Below are 23,915 nucleotides of genomic sequence, written 5' to 3'. Positions count from 1 at the left end.
TTGGTTTAGCTCAGTTGTGATGGCAGGTAGAATGGTGCAATGTTCCTCCTGCAGGATAGAGTCACAGAGTGATACAGTGTGGAAACAGACTCTACGGCCCAACTTGCCCACACCGGCCAACATGTCCCAGCTACACTAGTCCCACTTGCCTACGCTTGGTCCATATCCCTCCAAACCTGTCCTATCCATATACAAGGTACACAAAAATGCTGGAGAAACTCAGCGGGTGCAGCAGCATCTATGGAGCGAAGGAAATAGGCGACGTTTCGGGCCGAAACCCTTCTTCAGACTGATGGGGGGTGGGGGGGAGAAGGAAGGAAAAAGGGAGGAGGAGGAGCCCGAGGGCGGGGGGATGGGAGGAGACAGCTCGAGGGTTAAGGAAGGGGAGGAGACAGCAAGGGCTAGCAAAACTGGGAGAATTCAACGTTCATGCCATCCGGACGTAAGCAACCCAGGCGGAATATGAGGTGCTGTTCCTCCAATTTCCGGTGTTGCTCACTCTGGCAATGGAGGAGACCCAGGACAGAGAGGTCGGATTGGGAATGGGAGGGGGAGTTGAAGTGCTGAGCCACCGGGAGTTCAGGTAGGTTATTGCGGACTGAGCGGAGGTGTTCGGCTGTCTGTTTCTTGAACGTTGGGATAGTCCAGCCTCAACTACCTCCTCTGTCCGGCAGCTTGTTCTATACACCCACCACCCTTTGTGTGAAAATGTTACTCCTCAGATTCCCTTTAAATCTTTTCCCCTTCACCTTAAACCAATGTCCTCTGGTCCTTGATTCTCTGGGTAAGAAACTATCATGTTTGTATATACCTCAATAAGATCACCCCTCATCATCCTGCTCTCCTAGGAATGGAGACCCAGCCTACTCAACCTCTCTCTAAAGCTCAGACCCTCTAGCCCTGACAACATCCTTGTAAATCTCTATACCCTTTCCAGCTTGACAATATATTTTCTATAATGTGGTAGCCAGAACTGAACACAACATTCAACCACTTGCCACATCTTCCCATCTCCTCCCCTGTCTACTTTCTGCAGAGACCGCTCCCTCCGTAACTCCCTGGTCAATTCGACCCTTGTCACCCGAACCACCCCCTCTACTGGCACTTTCCCTTGCAACCGCAAGAAATGCTACACTTGTCGCTTTACCTCCTCCCTTGACTCCATTCAAGGACCCAAGCAGTCTTTCCAGGTGGGGCAGAGGTTCACCTGCACCTTCTCCAACCTCATCTATTGCATCCGCTGCTCTAGATGTCAGTTGCTCTACATCGGTGAGACCAATTCATATTTCGCTTGGGCAGTTTGCACCCCAGCGGTATGAACATTGACTTCTCTTATTTCAGGTAGTCCTTACTTTCTCCTCCCCATCTCAGCTCTCCCTCAGCCCTCTGGCTTCACCTCTTCCTTTCTTCCTACCGCCCCCACCCCACCCTCACATCAGTCTGAAGAAGGGTTTCGACCCGAAACTTTGCCTATTTCCTTCGCTCCATAGATGCTGCCTCACCCACTGAGTTTCTCCAGCATTTTTGTCTACCTTCGATTTTCCAGCATCTGCAGTTCCTTCTTAAACAACATTCGAAATATGGCCTCACCAACGTCTTATATAACTGCAATATGCTCCCAACTTCTATACTCATTACTTTGACTGATGAAGGCCAATGTGACTCAACTTTCAAGGAACCATGCATCTGTGCTCCTAGATCCCTCTGCTCTACAACACTCCCCAGGGCCCTACCATTCACAGTGTAGGCCCTGCCCACGTTAGACTTCCCAAAATGCAACACTTCACATTTCCCTGTATTCCATCAACCATTCCTCAACCCACCTGGCCAGTCGATTAAGATCCTGCTGCAATTTTTCATTAATCATCTTCACTCTCTGCAAAACCACCCCCTTTTCTATCATTTCCACCATCACCCTCTACTTCCTACCATTAAGCCAATTTTCTATCCATTCAGCTATCTCTCCCTGGGTCCCATGTGATTTAACCTTCCAGAGCAGCCTACCATGCGTAACCTTGTAAATGCTTTGCTGAAGTCCATGTACACAACATCTACAGCTCTGCCCTCATTGACTTTTTTGGTCACGTCTTCAAAAAACTCAATCAGATTTGTGAGACACGATCTCCTACGTACAAACCCATGCTGACCCTTGTCTATCTAAATGCCTGTATATCCTATCCCTCAGAACACTCTCTCGTAACTCTCCAATTACAGATGTTAAGCTCTATATATTCACAAGGGGTAGTCCATTTAACAATGGGTAGGCCATTTAGAACTGAGATGAGGAAAAAAAATTTCACACAGAAAGTTGTGAATTTGTGGAATTCTCTGCCTCAGAAGGCAGTGGAGGCCGATTCACTGGATGCATTCAAAAGAGAGTTAGATAGAGCTCTTAGGGCTAGCGGAATCAGGGGTTATGGGGAGAAGGCAGGAACGGGGTACTGATTGTGGATGATCAGGCATGATCACATTGAATGGCGGTGCTGGCTCGAAGGGCCGAATGGACTACTCCTGCACTTATTATCTGTGTATCTATAGTTCCCAGCATTTTTCCTGCAGCCCTTCGTGAATAGAGGCACAACATTTGCCACCCTCCAGTCTTTCGGCATCTCTCCTGTATTTAAAGACGACTCGTAAATTTCACCCAGGGCTCCTGCAATTTCCTCTCTGGTTTCCCACAATGTCCTCGGATATATCTGATCGGGCCCTGGAAATTTTGAACCTTCATACACGGTAGTACCTTCAGCACCTCTTGGACCGTAACACTGACTGCTCTCAAAACACTTCCATTGACTGCCCCAAGTTCCTCTGTCCTTCTGTCATTCTCCTCGGTAACTACAAAGGGGAAATACTCATTGAGGACCTTGCTCATCTCCTGTGACTCCACATGGAATTGACCACTTTGATTCTTGAGGGGTCCCACTCTCTTTCCAGTTACCCTTGTCCCCCTAATGTATTCATAAAATCTCTTGCGATTGCCCTTAATGCTATCTGCCATAAGGTATCTCCTGGCCCCTTTTTGCCCTTCTGATTTCCTTTTTTACTTTGCTCCTTAGTTCCCGAAACTCCTCCAGGGATACACAGCTTCGCAGTTATAGTGAGATGGTTGCTTCTAAGGTACAGGAAGACAGTAGATGGCTGAGATATGAGGAAAGGGAATAGACAGAGAGTGCAAGTGCCCCTGCGGCCATTCCCCTTCAAAACAGTTGTAACCTTTTAGATACTGTTGGGAGAAATGACCTGTCAGGTGTGAGCAGCAGAGGCAGTCAGGGCTGTGCCACTGAGCCCGGCTCCGAGGGTCAAGGACATCTCAGAGGAGCTGCATGACATTCTCAAGGGTGAGGGGGAGCAGCCGTAAAGCCCCTGTCCCACTGTACGAGGTAATTCACGAGTTCTCCCGAGTTTTCCCCTGATTCGAACTCGGAGAATGTCCGTAGCGGGTCCGTAGGAGTTCGTGGATGTCTCGTAGCGGCTCGTAATGCTAACGGTAGGTATAAAAAGTAACAACTTTTTTCATCACGGGTATTTTTTTACTCGTGGACATTTTTTGCAGGGATGAAAAAAACGTCACGTGTTTACCGGATGACCCAAGCACCTACCGTTAGCATTACGAGCCGCTTTGAGACATCCACGAATTCCTACGGACCCGCTACGGACATACTCCGAGTTTGAATCAGGGGAAAACTCGGGAGAACTCGTGAATTACCTCGTACAGTGGGACAGGGGCTTAAGTCTGTGCATGTTGGCAGAAATGAGATAGGTAGGAAAAGGGATGGAGTCCTGTAAAATGATAATAGGCAGTTATACAAATGGTCTGGCAAATCCAGACTCCAGGATAGAGATCTCTGGATTACTCCTGGTGCCATGTGCTAGTGTGGCGAGGAACAAGAAGATAGGATAGGTCAATTTGCAGCTGAAGTGTTGGTGCGGGGTGCAGGATTCAGACTTTTGGACCACTGGGATCTCTGGGTCAGAGGTGACCTGTACAAGAGGATGGGTTGCACCTGAATTGAGGGGAACTAATATCCTGGCAGGCAGGTTTGCTAATTCTACATGGGTAGGTTTAAACTAGAATGGCAGCTGGGCAGGATCCAATGCAAGATTGATCTAAGTGAGAGGCTGGAAGTCAGAGTGGAAGGTGGTTAAAGAAGGTTCAAGGACAGGAGCATGGCAGAGAGAGAGGAAGAAGTGTTGGATTGAATTGCACTTATTGAGAGGCGTGAATGGGTAGGTATGTGAAACTGGGACATCGTAAACATTACAGAAACCTGGTTGAGAGAGGGAAAGGACTGGCATCATAATGTTCCAGGGTAACGATGCTACGGGAGGAAGTGGTGGTGCTTTATTAATGAAGAAAAATGTCACGCAGTAGTCCGAGATGATGGTTTGTCCAATAAAGCTACATGAGTAGAACTGTGAAATAAAAAGGGGATGATCACCTTGTTGGGAATGTACTATAGGCCCCCAAACAATCTATGAAAATGAGAAAAGCAAATATGTCAGAAGATAGCAGGCAGCTGCAAAACTACGGAGATTGTTATTGTGGGGGATTTCAACTTTCCCATTATGGACTGTGACTGTCATACTGCCAAGGGTTTAAATGGGGTGGAATTTGTCAAATATGTTCACAAAAGTGCCCTTAGGCAATATGTAGAGGGCCCTACAAGAGAGAGGGCAAAGCTTGATCTACTCTTAGGAAATTGGGATGGGCAAGTGTCTGAAGTGTCCTTGTGAGAGCCTTTGGGACCTGCAAACCACTCTGCTATTAGCTTTAAAGCAGTTATGGATAAAGACATGGCAGGCCCTCAAGGTAAGATTTTGAACTCGGGCAAGGCCAACTCTGATGGTATTAGATTGGAACTTGCTCAAGTTGAATGGAGTAGGTTGTTTGCTGGCAAAGGAACATTTGGTAAATGGGATGCTTTTAACGAGTATCCCTTGATGAGTTTCTGCAACTGAGGCGCATATTTAGGAAGGTAGTCAGGTGGGTAGAAAGGGGTCAGGAGATAGCTCTGGCAGATAATATTAGGAACACCCAAAGATATTTTATGTACATTAAGGGCAAGAAGGTAACTAGAGAGAGAATAGGGGCCCATAGACATCAAAGTGATAATCTCTGTGGGGAACCACAGGAGATGGGCAAGATCCTGAATGACTATTTCTCCTTTGTTTTTACCGTGAAGAAAGTCATAAAGACTGGTGATCTTGGGACACTTAATGGAAATGTCTTGAGGACAGTCCATATTACAGTTGAATATCCAAAGAAGTATGAAGGTCGATAAATCTCCCGGGCCTGATCAGATATATCCGAGGACACTGTGGAAAGCTAGAGAAGAAATTGCAGATGGCCTGGCTGTCAACATTAATGAATCAACATTAGACAAGGGCGAGGTGCCGCAGGCTGGGTCTCGACCCGAAACAGCACCCATTCCTTCTATCCAGAGATGCTGCCTGTACTGCTGAGTTACTCCAGCATCTTGAGTCTATCTATGGTGGGTGGCTAATGTTGTTCCTTTATTTAAGAAGGGCTGCAAGGAAAAGCCTGCGAAATATAGACCAGTGTGCCTAAAACTCAGGAAAGTTATTTGAGAGTATTCTGATGGATATGATGTATATGCATTTGGACAGACTGGGGCTGATTAGGAATAGTCAGTAAGGTTTTGTAAATGGGAGATCATGATTTACAAATCGACAGAGTCGTTGTCTATATGGACTTCAGAAAGGCATTTGATTAAGTTCCACATGCTTGGCTGCTCTGGAAGGTAAGATCACATGGGATCCAACGAGATCTAGGCAACTGAATAGGGAATGGGTTCATGGATGGAAGCAGAGGGTGATGCAGGAAGGTTGTTTTGGGGATTGGTGGTGTGCCTCAGGGATCGGTGTTTGACCCATTGTTGTTTGTGGTTTATATCAATGATTTGGATGCAAATGTAGAATGCATGATTTGTGAGTTTGTAGATGACACCAAAGTGGATGGTACCAAAGGTAACAAAGGTGGTTAACAAAGATTACAGCAGGATCTTGATCAGTTGGGAAAGTAGGCTGAGGAATGATTAATGGAGTTTAATGGAGATAAGTGTGAGATGTTGCATTTTGTGAAGTCAAACCTTCACAGTGAATGGCAGGCTCTGGGGAGTGCTGTAGACCAGAGGACGTGAGGGCTTTGGATATAGAGAGAGGTTGATGCAGGCTGGAACTTTATTCCTTGGAGGGCAGGAAGATGAGGTGACATTATAGAGGTGTCTAAGATCATGAGAGGAATAGACAGGGTAAATAAAGTATTTTATCCAGAGCAGCAGAATCAAGAAATGCTCTATTTCAAAAGTGGCAGTAGAGATAAGTCTCACAATGCCAGAGATTAGGGTTTGATCCTGACTAACAGTGCTGTCTATGTGGAGTGTGCATGTTTTTCCTGCATTCGGTGGGTTTCCTCTTGGTGCCCCGGTTCCTCCCACACCCAAAGACGTACGGATTGGTTGGTCTGTAAATTGCCCCTTGTATGTGGGGATTGGATGCAAAAATGACATAACATAGAACTAATGTCAACGTGTGATCGATGGTTGCTGTAAACTCATTGGGCCGAAGGGCCTTTTTCCACACTGTATCGTTCAATTCAATTCAAAATATAGGCTAGCCAGTCATACGTCAGTGGTAGGAAAATTATTTATTTTAATTCCAATAATTTGGATCGCATAGGATCCCAGGAGAGTTATCCGACTGGATAGAAAATTGGCTTCATGGAAGGAAGCAGAGGGTGCTGATGGCAGATTGTTTTTCGGACTGGATGTCTGTGACTCATGCTGTGCCTCAGGGATCGGTGTTGCCTCCCTTGTTGTTTATAATTTATATCAACGATTTGCATGAGGATGTACAAGGCATCAATAGTATGTTTGCAGATGATACTAAAGTGGATGGTATTTCGTTAGTGGAGTTCATAATCAACATTTACAGCAGGATCTGATGAGTTAGGCAAGTGGGCTGAGGAATAGTCAACGTCTGATGAAGGGTCCCAACCTGAAATGTCACCTGTCCATGTTCACAGAGCTGTTGTCAGACCCACTCAGCTACTCCATTTTAAAATCTTTTTCTGTTTTCACATTTTTAATATTTTGCCCTTGCTTCGGCCCTAATCATATATATACAATATATATACAAATTTATTTGTCATTTGAGCCCCAGTGAGACTCAAACGAAATTTTGTTTCCACAGCCATACAAACAAAAACAATGTCCTACAGACATACACACAATTAAGTTCACACAAACATCCATCACAGTGAACCCACTGTGATGGAAGGCAAAAGTATTTTCTCTCCCCTGCTCTCCATGTCTCTCCCGTGAATCATGTGAAATTCATCAAAAACCAGGGATGACCAGGGATGTCAGGAACCTGCTGAGAGAACGGAACTCAGCCTTTAGATCTGGCAGTGATGAATTGTACAGCACTGCCAGATCTAAACTAAAGAGAGCCATTAAGGAGGCAAAGACAGCCTATGGAAGAAGGATAGAGGGGTATTTCAACGAGAGGGACCCTCGGCGTGTCTGGCATGGCATTCAGCAACTCACAAACTATAAGGGCAAGGGGGGGCCGATCATCTGCAGCAGTAACAACTCGCTAGCTGAGGAGCTCAACAATTTTTTCGCCCGGTTTGAGCTGAATGAGGCAGAGCCTGCACCTGCAGCCGCACCCAGCACTGACAACCCGCCACTCGCTGTGAGTACGGCGGACGTCAGAAGAACACTCCGCAGGGTCAACCCCAGGAAGGCTGCTGGACCAGATGGCATCCCAGGGAGAGTATTGCGGGACTGTGCAGACCAGTTGGCGGAGGTTTTTAGCAAAATCTTTAACCTCTCTCTGTTAACGTGCACTGTCCCTAAATGCTTTACGACTGCTACCATCGTACCTGTACCCAAAAAAACATTCATTACGAGCTTGAATGACTATAGACCTGTTACTCTCACTTCGACCGTGATGAAATGTTTTGAACGGCTGGTCCTGGCCCACATTAAGTCCTCACTCCCACTCACCCTGGATCAGCATCAATTTGCGTATAGAGCTAATAGGTCAACGGAAGATGCCATCAACACAGCTCTACATTCTGCACTGGCACATCTGGAGCGTCCTGACTCATATGTGCGGATGTTATTTGTAGATTTTAGTTCTGCATTTAATACTATCATCCCCAGCAGAATGGTGGACAAACTGTCTGATCTAGGTGTTAATGCAAACACATGTGGATGGATTAAGGACTTTTTAACAGACCGCCCACAGACCGTCAGGATGGGGTCCAATTACTCCCCAGTCCTGACGCTCAGCACAGGTGCGCCACAAGGATGTGTGCTGAGTCCAATCTTGTATACAATATACACTTACGACTGTACACCAACACACAGTACAAACAGGATCATCAAGTTTGCGGACGACACGACTGTGGTGGGACTGATAAACAACGATGACGAGTCTGCCTACAGGGATGAAGTCCAAAAACTGACCGTCTGGTGTACCAAAAACAACCTGGTACTAAACCCATCAAAGACAAAAGAACTTATCGTTGACTTCAGGAGGAAGAGGAGAGAGGAACCTGCTCCCTTATACATCAAAGGAGACATGGTGGAGAGAGTCAACGACTTTAGGTTCCTGGGAATAAACATCTCCCAGGACCTCAAATGGCAAATGAACACCGTCACTCTCTTGAAGAAGTCTCATCAGCGGCTGTATTTCCTGAGGTCTCTACGAAGAGCTAACGTCTCACAGCCGCTGCTGCTGTCCTTCTATCGATGCGCCGTGGAAAGTATCCTCACCTATGGAATCCTGGTGTGGTTTTCCAGCTGTACTGTGGCTGAGAGGAGGGCGCTGCAGGGAATTATAAAAACTGCGCAGCGCATTACAAATGCTAACCTGCCCTCCTTGGATGACATATACAAGGCCCGATGCTTGCGCAGGGCCATAAATATCAAGAAGGACACATCCCACCCTGCCAACCACCTTTTTACTCTGCTACCCTCGGGGAGGCGACTCAGGTCTCTGCAGGCTCGCACCGGTAGACTAAAAAATAGTTTCTACCCACGTGCGGTAAAAGAGCTTAACTCCAATAGTGAACACTGGGAAGCAAGAAGTAACTTCGAGGAATACCGCTAAATTCTTTTAAACTCTTTTCAAAATGTATCTATTATTTTACTATTAACTGCACATATGTGTATTGGTTGTTGTGTTGTATTTCTTTTAATGGAGGAGAAACAAATGGAATTTCGTTGCTCAGTTTTGTGCAATGACAATAAACATATTCTATTCTATTCTATTCTAAACTACAAAGATGACATGTGGCCATCCAGAATTTACATTTCTGGAATAAAGAAATAAACGATTCCCACTATTCACTGTGTTAACTTGCCTGCAGTGTCAAATCTGCACAGCGAGGCGGTATCAAAAATTATTCAATTCAATTCAATTCAATTCAATTTATTGTCATTTGGACCCCTTGAGGTCCAAACGAAATGTCGTTTCTGCAGCCATACATTACAAACAAATAGACCCAAGACACAACATAATTTACATAAACATCCATCACATTGCTGTGATGGAAGGCCAAAAACACTTATCAAAAATTAAGAAAATCATAACAAAATTAACTTCCCCAGAAAATAATTTCTAACAATCTGCAGGAGATTTGTTCCCTTTACCTATGGAGCATAAAGGTGCATTTCCAAAAGCACAATCTGATAATTTCTTCCTTGATTTTTTTTTTGGCTTCATTTTTGGGTTATTTTTGTCTTGACCAACTCTTTTAAGAGTCAAAAATATATCTGCATTTCATATGCAGGTGAATTGACAGAGAGCTGATCAAGCTCTAATTGAGCCCTGGATCTATAATACACTATGGAGATAATGCTTTCAAAGAATCACAATGTGCCCCAGAATATGTTTTGGCCAAAGAAAATGGTGTTCTTTCAATGGAGGATGCAGATCAAGGTTAAAATTCAAATTGCAGAGCCCCTTTAGGAAATTGGCTGAATGGATAGATATATCTAAGTAGCTTACATACACAGATTATCACAGCGGTCTTGATGTGAGTTTTTCCCACGTGAAAAAAATTTGACATTTTTTATCTGCTACTCGCTGCTTATTGCAGTTTGCAGCCAGGAATTCAATAATGTGTGGGTAAAAATGGATTTGTTATAGGACGTTAGTGTGATGCTCAGAATCATTTTCCATTTAGTTATCTCACAAATAACAATAAATCACAATGAACTCACAAATCCTTGGTCACTGAATTTTTTTTTGAAATGTCTGGGAAATGGTGAAATATATATTTGACGTATGAAGGTGGATAAATCTCCCAGGCATGATCAGATATATCTGAGGGCACTTTGGGAAACTAGAGAAAAAATTGCAGACAGCCTGGCTGAGATTTATGAATCGTCATTAGACACGGATGAGGTGCCAGAAGACTGAATGGTTAATATTGTAACTATACATAAAAAGGATCTGCAAGGACAGGCCTGGGAACTATAGACAAGTGAGCCTACCATCTGTGGTTGGTAAGTAATGGAGAGTATTCTGAGTGATAAGATATCTCTGCATTTGGATAGACAGGGGCTGATTAGGGATAGTCAGCAGGGTGTTGTACGTGAGAGATCGTGTCTTACGAATCTGATTTTTAAAATATCTGAGTTTTTTTTTAAATGTAACCAAAAAGAAATAGACATTGTGTATCCAGGCTTCAGTAAGGCCTTTAAGGGTCCACAGGGTGGTCTGCTCGAGAAGGTTAGATTGCATGGGATCTAAGAAGAGTTATACGACTGGATAGAGAATTGGATACATGGAAGGAAGCAGTGGTTAATGGTGGATGGTACACAAAATTGCTGGAGGAACTCAGCGGGTGCAGCAGCATCTATGGAGCGAAGGAAATAGGCGACGTTTCGGGCCGAAACCCTTCTTCAGACTGATGGGGGGTGGGGAAAGAAAGAAGGAAAAGTATTTGGATGAGAATGGAGAATGCATGATTAGTAAGTTTGCAGATGACACTGCAGATGGTATCGTAGAAAGTGAAGATGGTTGTCAAAAATTAAGTAGGATCTTGATCAGCTGGGCAAGTGTGCTGAGGAATGGTTAATGGAGTTTAATGCAAATATGTGTGAGGTGCTGCATTTAAGGAAATCAAACTAGGCAGGTCCTTCACAGTTCCTTGAAACATAAAGAGTTAGTTTCTTGAACATAGGTACATGGTTCTTTTAAAGTGACATTACAAGTAGATAGGGTGGTAAAGAAGGTTTTTGGCACACTGGCATGTTGGCCATCATCAGTCACGGTATTGAGTATCGAAGTTGGGATGTTGTGTTACAGTTGCATAAGATATTGGTGAGTCCGGATTTGGAGTATCGTGTTCAGTTTTGCTTAATCTACTTTAGGAAGTATATTGTTAAGCTGGAAAGAGTGCAGAGAAGATTTACTAGGATAATAACCATATAACCATATAACAATTACAGCACGGATAATAATAATAATATATCTTTTATTGTCATTGCACGTCAGTGCAACGAGATAATGCCAGGACTTCAGCCCAACTTGCCCATGCCAACAAAAATGCCCCAGCCACAGTAGTACTAATTGCCCACGATTAGCCCATACCGCTCTAAACCTTTCCTATCCACGTACCTGTCCAAATGTCTTTTAAATGTTGTATTACCTACCTCAATTACCTCCTTTAGCATCTCGTTCCAGATACCCACTATTGTTCACGTTCCTTTTAAATCTTTCCCCTCTCACCGTCAACCTATGTCTTCTGGTTCTTGATTCCCCTAAAATAATCTGTGCATTGACCCTATACTTTCTCCTCATGACCTTATACATTGGTAAATAATCATTCCGTTTTATTCTGCACTCCAAGAAATAAGGTCCTAGCCTGCCCAACCTTAACCCGATAGCTCAGGCCCTCTAGTCCTGGCAACATCCTCAAAAATCTGCTCTGCACTCTTTCGAGTTCAGCAACATCTTTCCTATAGCAAAACATCCAAAACACAATAGATGAAATGGATTTCACCCTCAAATGAAAAATAAATTCTAATAAGAATAATCTAGAACTTGCAGCCACAGAGCCGCCCCACACACTTTGTATCATTAGAGCATTCTTGCATTAAGGAGTATGAAATTAAAAAATAACCATATTCCTACCTTGTCATTTTTAGCTTTAAAACGCCCACAAGTTTCAGAAAAAGGTATATAAAGCCCATAGTAAAAGTAGTCCATATCATCACAGCAGAGAGTGCAAGACAATTATATTCAAGAGTCTGTGAGAAAGAAACAAAGTGAACAATTTTAGCAAACCACAAATTACTATTTTTAAATGAAACATTTTAATACAAGTTGGCCAAGGTGTGGACTTGCAATAGGTATGTGTCAACCAGATCAAGTTGACATAAGACGCAACACCTCAAGCTCGCAAACATTGTAATGATCAAGGTCCATACTTCATGATAGAGGCACATAAACTACGTGCTGAAATTTGACACAAATCAATGAGCACCCCTGTGGCCATTCCCCTTCAAAAGGGGGACATGCTTTTGGATACTGCTGGGGAGAATGACCCACCAGGAGTGGGCAGTAATGCAGTCAGGGCTATGCCACTGAGCCTGGTTCGAAGGCACAGGGGGAAGGATAATATCAGGCAGAGCCATAGTGGTAAGAGGATTAAGGGGGAAAGACGGGAGATTCTGTGGCAGCAATTGCAATTCCAGGATTGTATGCTGCTTCTCTGGTGTTAGGGTCCAGTATGTCTTAAAGCAGCTGCATGACGTTCTGAAGGGGAAGGGTGAGCCGCCAAAAGTCGTCGTGTATGTTCGGACAAATGACATGGGAAGGAAAAGGGATGAGGTCCTTTAAAATGAAAACAGGGAGGTTGGCACCATATTAAAAAGCAGGGTAGACAAAACTGCTGGAGAAACTCAGCGGGTGAGGCAGCAACTATGGAGCGAAGGAAATAGGCAACGTTTTGGGTCAAAACCCTTCTTCAGACTGATGTTTTAAAAAGCAGGTTTTCCGGGGAAGTGATCTCTGGATTACTCCCGGTGACACGTGCTAGTCAGGGATGACACAGAAGATATGAAAGATGAATACATGGCAGGGGGCAAGAATTCAGGCCTGAGGTAAGGCAGATGAGCTCAGGGTATGTGCGACTGGAATGTTGGAGCCATTCAACAACCTTGCTATGTGAGGGACAGGGCTGACAGTTTAATGTTCCAGGGTACTGGTTCTACAGGAGAAGCACAGGTGAGGTGAGGATATAAGAGGAGGGGGTGTTACTTTATTGATTAAGGAAAATGTCATGGCAGTAGTCCGAGATGACATTATTGATGGTTTGTCCAGTGATATATCAACAACTTGGTTGAGAGTGTAGAAGACATGATTACTAAGTTTGCAGATGACACTATAGTGGGTAGCATAGACAGTGAAGAAGTTTATCAAAAAATACAGCAGGATCTTGATCTGTTGGGAAAGTGGGCTGAGGAATGGGAAATTGAGTTTAATGAAAGTAAGTGGAGGGTGTTGCATTTTGGGAAGTCAAACTATTGCAGGAGCTTCACAGAGAATGGACCTTCACAGAGTAGTGCTATGGTGTGTTGTACAACAAATCAGAATCAGAATTTATTCGCCAAGTGTGTTTTGCAACATACGAGGAATTTCACTGGCCAGGTCAGTCATACAATGAAAAGCAACAGATTCAAAAACACATTTTAACATGAACATCCACCACAGTGACTTCTACACATTCTCACTGTGATGGAAGGCGAAATGAAGTTCAAGTTCTTTCTTTTGTTCTTCCTCGGTCGGGGGCCACGAGCCCTCCGTTGACGGGACGGTCTTGACTCCCGTAGCCGGTGGCGTTCGTGCCCTCCGTGTCGAGGCGTTCAGCTCCTGCATCGGTGAGTTGTCAGCTCACCCGCGCCGGGCGATCGAATGTCGCGTTGGGGCTGGTCGAACCTTTTGCGGCGTTGGAACTCCCGACTAGCCTCTCCCGAGACTGCGAGCCCGTGATGGTAAGTCCGTAGGCCGCGGTGAGAGCGATCCCAGGCAAGGGATCAGCTCCGATGTTATGTCCGCGCCCCGCCGTGGGGCTCACGACAGTCCGAGGAGGCCTCCAGCTCCAGCGATGGTAGGCCGCAGAGCCCGGAGAATGTGAACCGAAATTGATCACATCTCCGGCAAGGTAGGAACTTGAAAAAAAGTTTCCCCCGATCCCCTCCCCCCTCCCCCCACATAAAACAAACCGAAGTACATTAAAACAAACTTTTAACAAACGCAAAAAATAACAAAAAGATGTACAAAAGAACCGACTGCCGGCAGGGCTGCCATCTCCCCGGCGCCCCTGGTGGTCATAATGGGATCTTGGAGTGCAGGTACCCAGTTCCTTGAATAGATAAGAGTGGCCAAGAAGGCTATCGGGCCATTGACCTTCATCAGTCAAGATATTGAGTATAGAAGTTGGGATGTTATGTTGCTGTTGTACAAGACGTTGGTGAGGCTGCATTTGGAGTATTGTGCTCAGTTTTTGTCATCTTGGTATAAGAAAGATGTGGTTAAGTTAGAAAGAGTGCAGAGATGATTTATGAGGTTGTTGCCAGGACTTCAGAGCCTGAGCTATAGGGAAAGGTTGGGCTGGCTAAGACTGTAATCCTTGGGAGCATTGGAGGATAAGGGGTAATCGTATAGAGGTGCATATGATCACGGGGAATGGATAGCGTATTTGCATAATTTTTTACCCAGAGTAGGTGAATGAAGAACCTAAAGACATAGATTTAAGGTGAGAGTGGAAAGATTTATTAGGAACCTGAGAAGCAACTTTGGGAAACTGAGAGTGGTGGGTATATAGAATAAGCTGCCAGAGGAAATAGTTAAGGCAGCTATTATAACAACATTTAAAGGACATTTAGGCAAGTGCATGGATAGTAAAGATCTAGAGAGATATGGGCCAAATGCTGGCAGGTGGGACTAGTGTAAATGGGGCATGTTGGTCGTCATAGGCAAGTTGGGCGGAAGGACCTGTTTCCATGCATTATGATTCTAGGGATCCAAGGAGAGCTAGCCGACTGGATAGAGAATTGGCTTCATGGAAGGAAGCAGAGGGTAATGGTGGAAGGTTGTTTCACACATTAGGATTAACTAACAGTGTGCCTCAGGGATCGTGGCTTCCGCGAGGAGAAGCCCATCCACCCGCGTGACAGACGGCCGAGTGCGAGTCGACTGCGGGTTTTGGGGGGTGGTTAACGTAACTCGCAGCTCGTGAAAAACAGTGCCCAGCAGGCTGCGCGTTGAAAACTCTGCGCAGCTGGCCGCGAGGAGCAGAGACATTGTGACGTCATCAGCTCGTTAGCTTTAAAAAATCTTAGATTAGTGAACAATTTAAATAAAATAATGAATCAAAATTTCAGATGAGTCAATTTTCGAGATCATGAGGTAAATCTCTATCGGAATATGTAAAAATTTCACCGTTAGCGCGTCGTGTTTTTGAGGAGATTTGAATCACAGAAAAACACACAAATCCACACATAAATAAATACAACCATATCCAAGATAAGAGTTTTATGTATATTGATTGATGGAATGGAATCAGGCCCTTTGACCCAACTCATTTGATGTCAACCAAGGTGCCTTCCTGAGCTAGTCCAATTTGCCTACATTGGTCCATATCCCACCAAACCTTCCCTACCATTTATCTGTCCAAATGTTTTTTTTTTTTAATTGTAATTTTACCCACCATTCCCAATTCCCCTGGCAGCTACTTTCATATACCCACCACCCTTTGTATGAAAACGTATCCCTTTAAATCTTTCCCCTTTCACCTTAAACCTACATCCTCTAATCTGAGTCTTCCTTATCCTGGGACCATTCACCTAGCTAGACACAAAATGCTGGAGTAACTCAGCAGGACAGGGAGCATCTCTAGAGAGGAATGGGTGACGTTTCGGGAATTCAGGAATGGGAGACCCTTCTTCAGACTGATGTCAGGGGAGTGGGTGGGACAGAGATAAAATGTAGGCAGAGACAGTAAGACTGGTGGGAGAACTGGGAAGGAGGAGGGGATAGAGAGAGAGGGAAAGCAAGGCTTATTTGAAGTTAGATAAGTCAATGTTCACACCGTTGGGGTGTAAGCTACCCAAGCTGTTCCACCAATTTGCACTGGGCCTCACTCTGACAATGGAGGAGGCCCAGGACAGAATGGTCAGATTGGGAATGGGAGGGGGAGTTAAAGTACTTAGCAACTGGGTGATCAGGTAGGTTAAGGCGGACTGAGCGGAGGTGTTCAGCGAAACGATCGCCGAGCCTGCGTGTGGTCTCGCCTGTATAAACCAGCATCTGCAGTTCTTTCCTACACATTGTGACCATTCACCTTATCTAAGCCCCTCACAATGTTATAAATCTCCAGAAGGTCACCTCTCAGTTTCCCTTGCACCAGGGAAAACAGTCTCAGCCTATCCGTTTCTTCTTTCAACACAAGCCCAACAGCCCCAGTAACATCCTTGTGGAACTTTTCTACACCTTCTCTAATTTAATCACATCTTTCCTATAACATTGTGACCAGAAATGCACACAATATTCCAAGTGCATCCGCACCAATGCTTTCCAGTTGTAACATGGCTGTAATATGACGTCCTGAACTATACTTCTTTTACACCACCTTCAGGGATCCATGCTCTCTAGTCTACAGGACCTGTGCATTTCCTGTTATGGGTCAATTAATCAACATGCTTTATCTTCTAAGAGAAGAGGATTTGATTTAAGAATATTCCTGAGAGGAGAAGTTTCAGTTCGAAAAATATCTAAAAAAGGAATATTTAACAAAGCTGGCAACAATAGCTTTCATAAATCATATGGAATGAATCATAAACAGTTTGATAGAAAAAGACCAGCAAATGTGGTTACAATACAGAAACAAAATGAAAGGAGTTATGAGTCTGTGATCGATAAACCCTGCTGTTTGTTGGGATTTGTCATTTTTAAGCAGCTGGTGTGGTATCTGGTTAGTTGTTACAATTCAGTGTTGTTCTGTTATCTGTAGACATTTCTTAACTGTATATTGAGTGTTCTTTCATTTTCTGCTATGAAATATTCTATTCTTCTACCAAGCTGGATGGTGTCTCTGATGCTAAAGGATAGGTTTCATACATTGAATGTATTTGTTAAATATGTGCAGGAATGAACTACAGATGCTGCTTTAAACCGAAGAGACACAAAAAGCTGGAGTAACTCAGCAGGTCAGACAGCATCTCTAGAGAAAAGGAATAGGTGATTCTCAGAGTCATGGAGTCATAGAGTGATACAGTGTGAAAACAGGTCCTTCGGCCCAACTTGCCCACACCGGCCAACATGTCCCAGCTACACTCGTCCCACCTGCCTGCGTTTGGTCCATATCCCTCCAAACTTGTCCTATCCAGGGATTTACCGGAGTCGCTGCCTCAAAAAGCAGCCAGCATCATCAGAGACCCACATCACCTTGGCCTTATACCATTTCACTCCTGCTATCGGGAAGAAGGTTTAGGAGCCTGAAAACTGTAACATCCAGGTTCAGGAACAGCATCTTCCCTACAGCCATCAGGCTATTAAACACTACAATCTCCAAATAAGTTCTGAACTCCAATAGACTATTATTGTTATTATTGCACTATTATTGTTTATTTGTTGTGTGCATGTATGTGTATATATATATATATATATATATATATGTGTGTGTGTGTGTGTGTGTGTGTGTGTGTGTGTGTGTGTGTGTGTGTGTGTGTGTGTGTGTGAGTATGTATACAGTGGCTTGCAAAAGTATTCATAGCCCTTGAACTTTTCCACATTTTGTCACGTTACAACCACAAACGTAAATGTATTTTATTGGGATTTTATGTGATCGACCAACACAAAGTGGCGCATAATTGTTAAGTGGAAGGAAAATGATACATGGTTTTCAAATTTTTTTACAAATAAAAAACTGAAAAGTGTGGCGTGCAAAAGCATTCAGCCCCCTTTACTCTGATACCCCTAAATAAAATCCAGTGCAACCAATGGCCTTCAGAAGTCACCTAATTAGTAAATAGAGTCCACTTGTGTGTAATCTAATCTCAGCATAAATACAGCTGTTCTGTGAAGGCCTCAGAGGTTTGTTAGAGAACATTAGTGAACAAACAGCATCATGAAGCCCAAGGAACACACCAGACAGGTCAGGGATAAAGTTGTGGAGAAGTTTAAAGCAGGGTTAGGTTATAAAAAAATATCCCAAGCTTTGAACATCTCACGGAGCATTGTTCAATCCATCATCCAAAAATGGAAAGAGTATGGCACAACTGCAAACCTACCAAGACATGGCTGTCCACCTAAACTGACAGGCCGGGCAAGGAGAGCATTGATCAGAGAAGCAGCCAAGGTAACTCTGGAGGAGCTGCAGAGATTCACAGCTCAGGTGGGAGAATCTGTCCACAGGACAACTATTAGTCGTGCACTCCACAAATCGGGCCTTTATGGAAGAGTGGCAAGAAGAAAGCCATTGTTGAAAAAAAGCCATAAGAAGTCCCGTTTGCAGTTTGCCACAAGCCATGTGGGGGACACAGCAAACATGTGGAGGAAGGTGCTCTGGTCAGATGAGACCAAAATTAAAGTTTTTGGCCTAAATGCAAAACGCTATGTATGGCGGAAAACTAACACTGCACATCACCCTGAACACAACATTCCCACTGTGAAACATGGTGATGGCAGCATCATGCTGTGGGGATGCTTTTCTTCAGCAGGGACAGGGAAGCTGGTCAGAGTTGATGGGAAGATGGATGGAGCCAAATGGAAGAAAACCTGTTTGAGTCTGCAAAAGGGGCAGAGGTTCACCTTCCAGCAGGACAACGACCCTAAACATACAGCCAGAGCTACAATGGAATGGTTTAGATCAAAGCATATTCATGTGTTAGAATGGCCCAGTCAAAGTCCAGACCTAAATCCAATTGAGAATCTCTGGCAAGACTTGAAAATTGCTGTTCACAGACTCTCTCCATCCAATCTGACTGAGCTTGAGCTATTTTGCAAAGAAGAATGGGCAAACATTTCAGTCTCTAGATGTGCAAAGCTGACATACCCCAAAAGACTTGCAGCTGTAATTGCAGCGAAAGGTGGTTCTACAAAGTATTGACTCAGGGGGGCTGAATACTTTTGCACGCCACACTTTTCAGTTTTTTATTTGTAAAAAAATTTAAAAACCATGTATCATTTTCCTTCCACTTCACAATTATGCACCACTTTGTGTTGGTCTATCACATAAAATCCCAATAAAATGCATTTACGTTTGTGGTTGTAACGTGACAAAATGTGGAAAAGTTCAAGGAGGTATGAAAACCTTTGCAAGCCACTGTATATACACACACTCAACTATCTTTTCTCTCTCTCGTTTATTATATTGTTCACAATGTACTATGTTTACATATTCTGTTGTGCTGCAGCAAGTAAGAATTTCATTGTTCTATCTGGTATAGATGACAATAAAACACTCTTGACTCTTGATCCAGAGTCTTAACAAAGAAACATAGAAAATAGGTGCAGGAGGAGGCCATTCGGCCCTTTGAGCCAGCATCACCATTCATTGTGATCATGACTGATCGTTCCCAATCAATAACCCGTGCCTGTCTTCTCCCCATATCCCTTGATTCCACGAGCCCCTAGAGCTCTATCTAACTCTTTCTTAAATCCATCCAGTGTCTTGGCCTCCACTGCCCTCTGTGGCAGGGAATTCCACAAATTCATAACTCTCTGGGTGAAAAGGTTTTTTTTCCACCTCAGTCTTAAATGGCTTCCCCTTTATTCTAAGGTTGTGGCCCCTGGTTCTGGACTCGCCCAACATTGGGAACATTTTTCCTGCAACTAGCCTGACCAGTCCTTTTATGATCTTATATGTTTCTATAAGATCCCAACTCGTCCTTCAAAACTCCAGTGAATAGAAGCCTAGTCTTTTCAATCTTTCCTCATATCACAGTCCTGCCATCCCAGGGATCAATCTCGTGAACCTACGCTGCATTGCCTCAATCACAAGGATGTCCTTCCTCAAAACTGTACACAATACTCCAGATGTGGTCTCACCAGAGCCCTAAACAACTGCAGAAGAACCTCTCTACTCCTATACTGAAATCCCCTTGTTATGAAGGCCAATATTCCATTAGCTTTCTTCACTGCATGCTGCACCTGCACGCCAACTGTCAGTGACCGGTGTACAAGGACGCCCAGGTCTCACTGCACTTCCCCCTTACCTAACCTAACCTCGTTTGTCTTGTACCTGTCTAACTGTTTCTTAAATGTTGGGATAGTCCCAGCCTCAACTACCTCCTCTGGCAACTTATTCCATACACCCACCAACCTCGGTGTGATAAAGTTACCCCTCAGATTCCTATTAAATCTTTTCTCATTCATAGTACCTATGTCCTCTTGTCCTCGATTCCCCTACTCTGGTCAAGAGATTCTATGCATCTACCCGAGCTCTTCCTCTCATGATCTTATACACCTCTATAAGATCACCCCTCATCCTCCTGCACTCTGAGAAATAGAGACCTAGCCTACTCAACCTCTCCCGATAGCTCAGGCACTCTAGCCCTGGCAACATCCTCGTAAATCTTCTCTTAACTCTTTCATGCTTGACAATATCTTTCATGTAACATGGTGCCCAGAACTGAATACAATACTTTACATGCGGTCTCACCAACGTCTTATACAACTGCAACATAACCTCCCAACTTCTTTACTCATTACTCTGACAGATGAAGGCCAATGTGTCAAAAGCCTTTTTGACCACCTTATCTACCTGCGACTCCACCTTCAAGGAGCCATGCACCTGCACTCCTGGATCCCTCTGCTCTACAACACTCCCTAGAGCCCTACCATTCACTATGTAGGTCCTGCCCTTGTTAGACATCCCAAAATGCAACACCTCACATTTCTCTGTATTAAATATCATGAACCCTTCCTCAGCCCACCTGGCCAATCGATCAAGATCCTGCTGCAATCTTTCACAACCAACCTCACTATCTGCAAATCCACCCACTTTTGCATCATTCTTTAGACCCTTCTTCAGACTGAGAGTCAGGGGAAAGGGAAACGTGAGATATAGATGATTTGGAGAGATATCGAACAAATTAATGAAAGATTCGCACTAAAGTAATAAAGTTAAAGGAAATAAACCATTGTTAGCTGTGTGCTAGGTGAAAACAAGTACAGACAATGAGACTCAAACAATCAATCAATCAATCAGATGTATTCATCACATACACAATAAAGTGCAGTGAAATGAACTTGCCAGCAGCTGTACAATCAAAAAAGAACACACACTATTCAATAAAAAATTTAACACAAACATCCACCACAGCATTCATCACTGTGGTGGAAGGCACAAAGTACAGTCAGTCCTCCTCCATTGTTCCCCCATGGTCGGGGCCATAAACCTCCGCAGTCGCCGCTGCAGGCGGCCAGATGTACAGGCCCTCGTCGGGACGGTAAGTCCCGAATCAGCGTTTCTCTACCAAAGACCATGGCTTCAGGATGTTGTAGGCTGCAGGCCAGCGGTCGGAGCTCTTCTCCGGGGATCCCCGGCGAGTGATCCCGCTCCGGATGGTAAGTCCACGCTACGCCCGTGGCTAACTGCTCCGCAGAATGTGGCTTCAGGTTGTTATCAGCCACGGGCTGGTGGTCGGAGCTCTTCTCCAGCGATCCTTAGCGAGGGGTCCCAGGTTCCGGACGCTGCGCCCATGGCTAGAAGCTCCGCAAACCACGGCTTCAGGCTGTAACAGTCTGGGCGCCAGCGATCGGAGCACTCCCTTCTGGCGACCCCAGCAAGGGCTCGCCCGCTCCGCGATGAAAAGTCCATGCTGCGTCCGTTGCTGAAACTCCGGGCCCGACTGCGGGAAAGGCCGCACCAATCCATGGTGTTAGGCCGCGAGGAAGGCGACATGGAAAAAGTCGTCTCTCCGTGGAGGTGGCGACCGAAAGCGGTTCCCCTTACCCCCCCCCCACAAGACACACCAAGAGAGATTAAAACACACATTTAGACACACTAAAAAAAAAAAAAAAAGTAGAAATGACGAACACGCTGCTGGCAGGGCAACCGTCTCGCAGCGCCCCCGCCGACCACAAGACCTCTTTGAAGCTGGTATGACGGGTGGGGGAGGGATGGAGAGAGAGGGGATGCAAGTGTTACTTGAAGTTAGAAAAATGGGTATGAATATTGGTTTCTCTAACTTCAAGTAACCTGGAAACAGAGGAAATACAAAAGAGGCAACCGACCACATTGGAAGGAAAAGCCACATTTCCTGTAAAAGGACATTTCAGATATCCACGAATGGAAGGCTTGAGAGCAGATTGGTTTGGTATATTATTGCCGTGACCGAGATACGGTGAAAAACATTGTGTGTTCTAAGTTCATGTCATAGGAGCAGAATTACGTCATTCGACCCGTAGGGTCTACTCCACCATTCAATCATGGCTGATCTATCTTTCCCTCTCAACCCCGTTTTCTGGCCGTCTCCCCATAACCTTTGACACACTCACTATTCACGAACCTGTCAATCTTCCCTTTCATTAGCCATCTGAATACCACAGATTCACCACCATCTGGCTAATGAAATTCCTCCTTAACTCCTTTCTAAAGGTACATCCTTTTATTCTGAGGCTGTGCCGTCTGGTCTTAAACTTCCACGTGGAAACATCCTCTCCACATTCACTCTATCCAGGCCTTTCACTATTCGGTAAGTTTCAATAAGGTCCCCCCCATATCCAGTCAAATCATGTCATACACAAGTTCAATGGGTAATGGAGAGAGAAAAATACCAAGTGCTTAATATAGTGTTGCACCGTTACAGGAGGCATAATTAAAGAAACTGTGAGAGGGGGGTGGTGTCCTTACATGAGACAGTGGAAGGAGGTGCTGTCTAGTAGCTGTGGAAATCAATGAGTGTTGTAAATGTTTGTGGAAAGTTTGTCGCCACTGACATTTGTGAAATGTGATATTCAGCAATATATTTCATTGTTTACAACAATTTCTGGATGGGATTCAATGTCTATCGCTGTTTTGTTGATGTCTGCTGTAAAATTCTGCTGGTGTGCTATCATGGGACCATTTTTAGCCTAAAATTAAAAGGTTTCAAAAGTCAATGAGACTTTGCTGAAAATGTGCGATCGGACCAACGCAGCATAATACCACACTGCTGTTTGTGACATAGATAAGGTTAGGGTACAATGACTTTGACTGCATGCTAAAGGGCCTGTCCCACTGCAGGGACCTAATTTGTGAGTTTAGAAGAGTTTGCCCTCGACTCATACTCGCAGCATGGTCGACACGTGGTCCTAGGAGGTCCATGTAACTGTCCTTCATGCTTGAGAGTAGTCCCCGCATACTCGAGACCTCCGTTTTTTGTTTTTTTTAAGCCACCTGAAAATTTTCTGCGAGTATAAAAAGGTCGGCATGGAAAAAAGTAGATATTATTTTTTATCGTAGGTTTAGTCGAAGTAGGTCGTAGAAGGTCGGCATGTTATTCATAGGTAATCGAAGGCAATCGAGGGTAATTGAGGGTAGTCGAAGGTAATCGAAGAAAGTCGAAGTTAGTCATAGTGTTAGTATAGTCAATGGTAGTCGAAGATGGTCGTCTTCACTCTCCACTATTCGGTGTCCAATTTTCCCAAAGCTAGTCGAAGCTAGTCTTCAACATAGTCGAAGGAGGTAGAAGGAGATCGAAGGAGGCCTTTTACTTAGTCGAAGGAGATCTTCTACATTTTCGTAGGAGGTTCTCTACATAGTCGAAGGAGATCGTAGGAGGTGTTCTACTTCGGCGATAGAAAACGACCATAACATTATTTGAACTCTCCTAAACTCTTAAATTAGGTCCGCACAGTGGGACAGGCCCTTTAGGGTCATTGAT

General features: G+C 44.5%; 1 long non-coding RNA gene across 1 annotated transcript in view; it reads right to left on the bottom strand.

Moving 5' to 3' along the window:
• LOC116978694 overlaps nucleotides 1-23,915 on the bottom strand; it is a 47,174-nt gene that overhangs the window by 5,191 nt on the left and 18,068 nt on the right. The window contains exon 3 of the long non-coding RNA XR_004413504.1: nucleotides 12,175-12,290. This is a non-coding gene — a long non-coding RNA (uncharacterized LOC116978694). The remainder of the gene's footprint in view (nucleotides 1-12,174; nucleotides 12,291-23,915) is intronic.

This window comes from Amblyraja radiata, chromosome 11 (assembly GCF_010909765.2).
Source record: "Amblyraja radiata isolate CabotCenter1 chromosome 11, sAmbRad1.1.pri, whole genome shotgun sequence".
In the NCBI taxonomy this organism is placed as follows: domain Eukaryota; kingdom Metazoa; phylum Chordata; class Chondrichthyes; order Rajiformes; family Rajidae; genus Amblyraja; species Amblyraja radiata.
Note: the sequence above shows the minus strand (reverse complement) of the source record. Positions and strands in the feature narration are given on the sequence as shown.